The sequence below is a fragment of the Oncorhynchus nerka genome, linkage group LG16 (assembly GCF_034236695.1).
Source record: "Oncorhynchus nerka isolate Pitt River linkage group LG16, Oner_Uvic_2.0, whole genome shotgun sequence".
In the NCBI taxonomy this organism is placed as follows: domain Eukaryota; kingdom Metazoa; phylum Chordata; class Actinopteri; order Salmoniformes; family Salmonidae; genus Oncorhynchus; species Oncorhynchus nerka.
The window spans coordinates 32,447,149-32,454,648 of record NC_088411.1 but is presented as its reverse complement, the minus strand read 5'-3'; positions in this window follow the sequence as shown (position 1 = coordinate 32,454,648).

The window sequence follows — 7,500 nt, the reverse complement described above, 5'->3', positions numbered from 1 at the left end:
ATCCAGTTTTGGAGGCTATTTTATAGATGACATCACCGAAGTTGAGGATCGGTAGGATGGTCAGTTTTACGGGTATGTTTGGCAGCACGAGTGAAGGATCCTTTTTGCGAAATAGGAAGCCGATTCTAGATTACATTTTTGATTGGAGTCACAGTGACAGTAGGAAGCAATCAGAATGCACTGACACACACACACAAAGAGAGCTCACGAAGAGAGCCAGGGGTCACACACAGACACACACACAAATGCACACACACACACACACAAATGCACACACACACTCATAATGTGAGTCTGGAAGGAGAGTTTACAGTCTAACCAGACACCCAGGTATTTGTAGTTGTCCACGTATTCTAAGTCAGAGCCGTCAGAGTAGTGATGCTGGACAGGCGAGCAGGTGCGGACAGTGATTGATTGAAAAGCATACATTTAATTTACTTGCGTTTAAGAGCAGTTGGAGGCCACAGAAGGAGAGTTGTATGGCATTGAAGCTCGTCTGAAGGTGTCAAGGAGAAGTATACAGAATGGTGTCGTCTGCGTAGAGGTGGATCAGAGAATCACCAGCAGCAAGAGCAACATCATTGATGTATACAAAAAGAGAGTCGGCCCGAGAATTGAACCCTGTGGCACACCCATAGAGACTGTCAGAGGTCCGGACAACAGGCCCTCAATTTGACACACTCTATCAGAGAAGTAGTTGGTAAACCAGGCGAGGCAATCATTTGAGAAACCAAGGCTGTCGAGTCTGCCAATAAGAATGTTGTGATTGACAGAGTCGAAAGCCTTGGCCAGGTCGATGAATACAGCTGCACAGTAATGTCTCTTATCGATGGCGGTTATGATGTCGTTTAGAACCTTGAGCGTGGCTGAGGTGCACCCATGACCAGCTCTGAAACCAGATTGCATAGCGGAGAAGGTATGGTGGGGTTAACTTGGCTTTCGAAGACCTTAGAAAGACAGGCTAGGATATATATAGGTCTGTAGCAGTTTGGGTCTAGAGTGTCACCTCCGTTGAAGAAGGGGATGAACGCGGCAGCTTTCAATCTTTGGGAATCTCAGACGATACGAAAGAGAGGTTGAACAGGCTAGTAATAGGGGTGGCAACAATTTCGGCAGATCATTTTAGAAAGAGAGGGTCCAGATTGTCTAGCCCGGCTGATTTGTAGGGGTCCAGATTTTGCAGCACTTTCAGAACATCAGCTATCTGGATTTGGGTAAAGGAGAAATGGTGGGGGCTTTGGCGGGTTGCTATGGAGGGTGCCGGGCAGTTGACCAGGGTAGGGGTAGCCATGTGGAAAGCATGGCCAGCCGTAGAGAAATGCTTATTGAAATTCTCAATTATAGTGGATTTATCAGTGGTGACAGTGTTTCCTAGCCTCAAAGCAGTGGGCAGCTGGGAGGAGGTGCTCTTATTCTCCATGGACTTTACAGTGTCCCAGAATCTTTTGAGTTAGTACTACAGGATGCAAATTTCTGTTTGAAAAAGCTTGCCTTAGCTTTTCTAACTGCCTGTGTATATTTGTTCCTAGCTTCCCTGAAAAGTTGCATATCACTGGGGCTATTCGATGCTAATGCAGAACGCCACAGGATGTTTTTGTGCTGGTCAAGGGCAGACAGGTCTGGCATGAACCAAGGACTATATCTATTCCTAGTTCTACATTTTTTGAGAGGGACATGCTTATTTAAGATGGTGAGGAAGGCACTTTTAAAGAATAGCCAGGCATCATCTACTGATGGGATGAGGTCAATGTCATTCCAGGATACCCCGGCCAGGTCGATTAGAAAGGCCTGCTCGCAGAAGTGTTTCAGGGAGCGTTTGACAGTGATGAGGGGTGGTCGTTTGGTCGCAGACCCATTATGGAGGCATGCAATGAAGCAGTGATCGCTGAGATCTTGATTGAAAACCGCAGAGGTGTATTTGGAGGGCGAATTAGTTAGGATGAGATCTATGAGGGTCCCCGTGTTTACTGATTTGGGGTTGTACCTGGTAGGTTCATTGATAATTTGTGTGAGATTGAGGGCATCAAGCTTAGTTTGTAGGATGGCCGGGGTGTTAAGCATGTCCCAGTTTAGGTCACCTAGTAGCACAAAATCAGAAGATAGATGGGGGCCAATCAGTTCACATATGGTATCGAGGGCACAGCTGGGGGCAGAGGGAGGTCTATAGCAAGCGGCAACAGTGAGAGACTTGTTTCCGGAAAGGTGAATTTTAGAAGTAGAAGCTCAAATTGTTTGGGTACAGACTTAGATAGTAATACAGAACTCTCTCTCAGTGAAAAACAGTAGCGAGGCTATATACAGTAGCGGGGCACAATGCAAATCATCCGGGTAGCCATTTGATTAGATGTTCAGGAGATTTATGGCTTAGGGGTAAAAACTGTTGAGAAGCCTTTTTTTGTCCTAGACTTGGCACTCCGGTACCGCTTGCCATGCAGTAGTAGGGAGCACAGTCTATGACACATTTTTAGGGCCTTCCTCTGACACCGCCTGGTGTAGAGGTCCTGGATGGCAAGCAGCTTTGCCACAGTGATGTACTGGGCTGTACGCACTACCCTCTGTAGTGCCTTGTGTTCGGAGGCCGAGCAATTGCCGTTCCAGGCAGTGATGCAACCATGCTCTCAATGTTGCAGCTGTGGAACCTTTGAGGATCTCAGGACACATGCCAAATCTGAATGAATTGAATCTGAATTTCCTGAATGAGGTTCACAATTCTGTGCATGCCGCAGTTCAGTGATCAGGTTCATGACTCTTGAAAGACTGCCAACACATATCTTAAATTGTTCAATGAAAAGGACAGTACTATGACATGAATACCACATGCTGTTGTACTCAAACCCAACTCTGACAATCTTAACTTGGTGGAAATCCAGTCACCTAGAAGAAAATATAAACTCTCAACATTACTGTGTCTGGTTTATGGTCCCCTGCTAGCCCACCACAGCCCATACTAACTTTCTCGTCTCCTGTCCTCCTCTAATCCCCCCTCACAGCCAAATAGTACACCTGATTGCATTAATAAAGGGCTTGGTAATTAGTTGAGTAGTTGTATCAGGTGTGCTGGTACAAGACTGGAACAAAAAACGTGCAAGGACCAAAGTAGCGAAACACTAACCTAACCTGGTTCTGAAGAATTGGGGACTGACCCAGCCTGCCAGGGCCGAGCCTAGCCTGGCCGAGCCTGGCAGGGCCGAGCATAGCCTGGCAAATGTTTCCCATCAACCACTGGCTCTCCACCTCTCTCTGACAGGACAGGGCAAGGCAGGGCCCTCCTTCCCCACAACAAAGCCCGATTCCAGCTGCCTCTACATCTGCTGGAGGCTGTGTGTGTGTGTGTGTGTGTGTGTGTGTGTGTGTGTGTGTGTGTGTGTGTGTGTGTGTGTGTGTGTGTGTGTGTGTGTGTGTGTTTGTAAGTGTGTGCATTTGTGTGTGTGTGTCTGTGTCTGTGTGTGACCCCTGGCTCTCTTCGTGAGCTCTCTCTTTGTGTGTGTGTGTGTGTGTCAGTGCATTCTGATTGCTTCCTACTGTCACTGTGAGTACTCTCTCTGCTTTAATTCTAACTCGTATAGATCCTTTCATCCTCTCTCTTTTGCCTCACCAACATGTGGTCCTGTGTGCTCCTTTTTCCTCTCCTCTCCTCTTCTCCACAATCATTTACACTACGTCTCCTTGCTGAGATCACGGAATATTTATTTATTCTATGGCATTTTATTTATTCAGTAGTACTATTAACACAGAAAAATCTGCTTTCACATAGTTTAAGCCATACAGTAGCAGTATGTGAGACAAGTACAGTTGTGTGCCAATACAATTCGTGTTAATGTCCCGATTCAATCAGATCAGCTTTAGCTGACATCCGCACCCTAAATCTGATAATGTGATGGTGTCGGAGGTGGATAGATGTCATCTAGGCTGATAGATGTTAGGGTTGTCAAATCCACAAGCACCTAAATCACCATTGGCTATCCCTGAGGCTGATAGCTGTATCTACACCTCCGAGGCTGAAGTCCCATGCAGCCTTCCATTAGGCATAGATTGGAACACTGGAAGATGTCATCTACACCTCCATTAGGCTGATAGATTTGAAAGATCATCTACACCTCCATTAGGCTGATAGATGTCATCTACACCTCCATTAGGCTGATAGATGTCATCTACACCTCCATTCTGATAGCTGATAGATGTAATCTACACATCTCCATTAGGCTGATAGATGTCATCTACACCTCCATTAGGCTGATAGATGTCATCTACACCTCCATTAGGCTGATAGATGTCTCTACACCTCCATTAGGCTGATAGATGTAATCTACACCTCCATTAGGCTGATAGATGTCATCTACACCTCCATTAGGCTGATAGATGTCATCTACACCTCCATTAGGCTGATAGATGTCATCTATCTAGGCACCTCCATTAGGCTGATAGATGTCATCTACACCTCCATTAGGCTGATAGATGTCATCTCCACACATCTCCATTAGGCTGATAGATGTCATCTACACCTCCATTATAGATGCTGATAGATGTGAATGTCATCTACACCTCCATTAGGCTGATAGATGTCATCTACACCTCCATTAGGCTGATAGATGTCATCTACACCTCCATTAGGCTGATAGATGTCATCTACACCTCTGATAGATGTCATTAGGCTGATAGATGTCATCTACACCTCCATTAGGCTGATAGATGTCATCTACACCTCCATTAGGCTGATAGATGTCATCTACACCTCCTGATAGATGTCATCTACACCTCCATTAGGCTGATAGATGTCATCTACACCTCCATTAGGCTGATAGATGTCATCTACACCTCCATTAGGCTGATAGATGTCATCTACACCTCCATTAGGCTGATAGATGTCATCTACACCTCCATTAGGCTGATAGTCATGTGATAGATGTCATCTACACCTCCATTAGGCTGATAGATGTCATCTACACCTCCATTAGGCTGATAGATGTCATCTACACCTCCATTAGGCTGATAGATGTCATCTACACTGATAGATGTCATCCATTTAGGCTGATAGATGTCATCTACACCTCTCCATTAGGCTGATAGATGTCATCTACACCTCCATTAGGCTGATAGATGTCATCTACACTGATAGATGTCATCTACATCCATTAGGCTGATAGATGTCATCTACACCTCCATTAGGCTGATAGATGTCATCTACACCTCCATTAGGCTGATAGATGTCATCTACACCTCCATTAGGCTGATAGATGTCATCTACACCTCCATTAGGCTGATAGATGTCATCTACACCTCCATTAGGCTGGCTGATATAAATCCTTATTATTTTGTTTAATAATTTTCCATTTCAGCGCCATCATTTCTATATAGCCTAAACTCACTCACTCTGAACTTCTACCTACACCTCCATTAGGCTGAGTGGGACGGGTGTGGCTTTGTGACAACGATCACAAGAGCAGCTGCTCACCGATTTGACAGCTCCAACTCTGTTACACCTCCAACACCGCCAAAACACCAGCTTTGCAGCTGTTTGCTATCGCCGGTTAATGCTTGATCTAATTGAATCTGGGACAAAGTAGGTTTATTTAGCCTATACCTGCGGTAGGATTTTACCAATAGGATTTTGCAAATCTTCTACTGTGCACAGTACGTGCTTTGTTATAGCAACAAAACCTCCCAACAAAAGTAAAAAGCAGTATCACAATAGAAACACCTATTACAATCAACGTTATTGTAATCATTTTATTATCGCTGTATATATTTTCCTTACCAAAACATAATGCTCAACCGCACACTTTACACAATAAAATAATGCTATTTAAAAAAAGGAAATATGAACAACTCCACATGAGGAAATAATATACGTATTATTATTTAACACATTCATTGGAAATGTTCTCTGTCTCCCAACCCCGTACGGACACGGTACAGTATCTCTTGTCAGATGATAACCATCAGGTTCCACTGAAGAATAGCTACAGCACACAATGCCATGCTTTGTACTGACATTTTCCATTGACTTAGGGTTCTGTTTCAGTCTCACCCAAAAAGGTACCAGTTCAATTTGGCTTCCCTCAATATAAAAATAATTACATACAAATATACATTTTTAACATTTAAAATACAATTATATGTAAATAAACACTTCAAACATGCATCTCCTGTAATTAACACACTTTTATGTACATTAACATATTCAAATAGAATGATGATACACCGACTAATGGAATTCCGTATAAAACAATCCAAACTTAATAAGTCATATTTAATTATTATTAATACTTCATATTTAATATTATTAATAGTAATACTTTTAATATTATTAATAGTAATACTTCATATTTAATATTATTAATAGTAATACTTCATATTTAATATTATTAATAGTAATACTTCATATTTAATATTATTAATAGTAATACTTCATATTTAATATTATTAATAGTAATACTTCATATTTAATATTATTAATAGTAATACTTCATATTTAATATTATTAATAGTAATACTTCATATTTAATATTATTAATAGTAATACTTCATATTTAATATTATTAATAGTAATACTTCATATTTAATATTATTAATAGTAATACTTCATATTTAATATTATTAATAGTAATAAGTCATATTTAATATTATATTAATAATATTAATATTATTAATAGTAATACTTCATATTTAATATTATTAATAGTAATACTTCATATTTAATATTATTAATAGTAATACTTCATATTTATCATAAAGGCTAGCAGCATAATATACCTGTACATGGGACTGGATATGCAGTGATGAATCTGAATGAGAGGTTGATTGACTAGAATAGTGTTTTACTAACATGTGTTCATAGCAACCCAGCTCTATGCACCTATTCAAAATACTGTAAATGCAATATTTGTTGTTTTCCTGTTACAGAAAAACATTGAACCAGTAACCGACTCTCCAATGAACAGTTTCATTTCTGTCTGAAAAAAACAGAACACTCTGGACAGGCTCATCAGCTGGGTATTCAACTGTCCTTCAGACAACAAACCCACCACAATACCACAAAGCGATTCCCAATGAACAGTTTATGTATAGCTGTAAGCCAAGCTGATTTAAAAACAAATCTCAGAGGGACATGGTAAACAAGGACAGGCTCATCAGCAGGGGTATTCACACACACACCACACACACACACACACACACACACACACACACACACACACACACCATACCATACCCCCACCATAACTCACCCTACCACACCACACCTCACACCACCACATAACATACCTCACCCCTACCACACCATACCTCACCATAACACACCATACCATACCACACCATACCACACCATACCACACCATCACCACCCTACCACACCATACCATACCACACCACACCATACCATACCACACCATACCTCACCATACCATAACATATCACACCATACCATACCACACCACACCATACCTCACCCTACCACACCATACCTCACCATACCACACCATACCACACCATACCTCACCC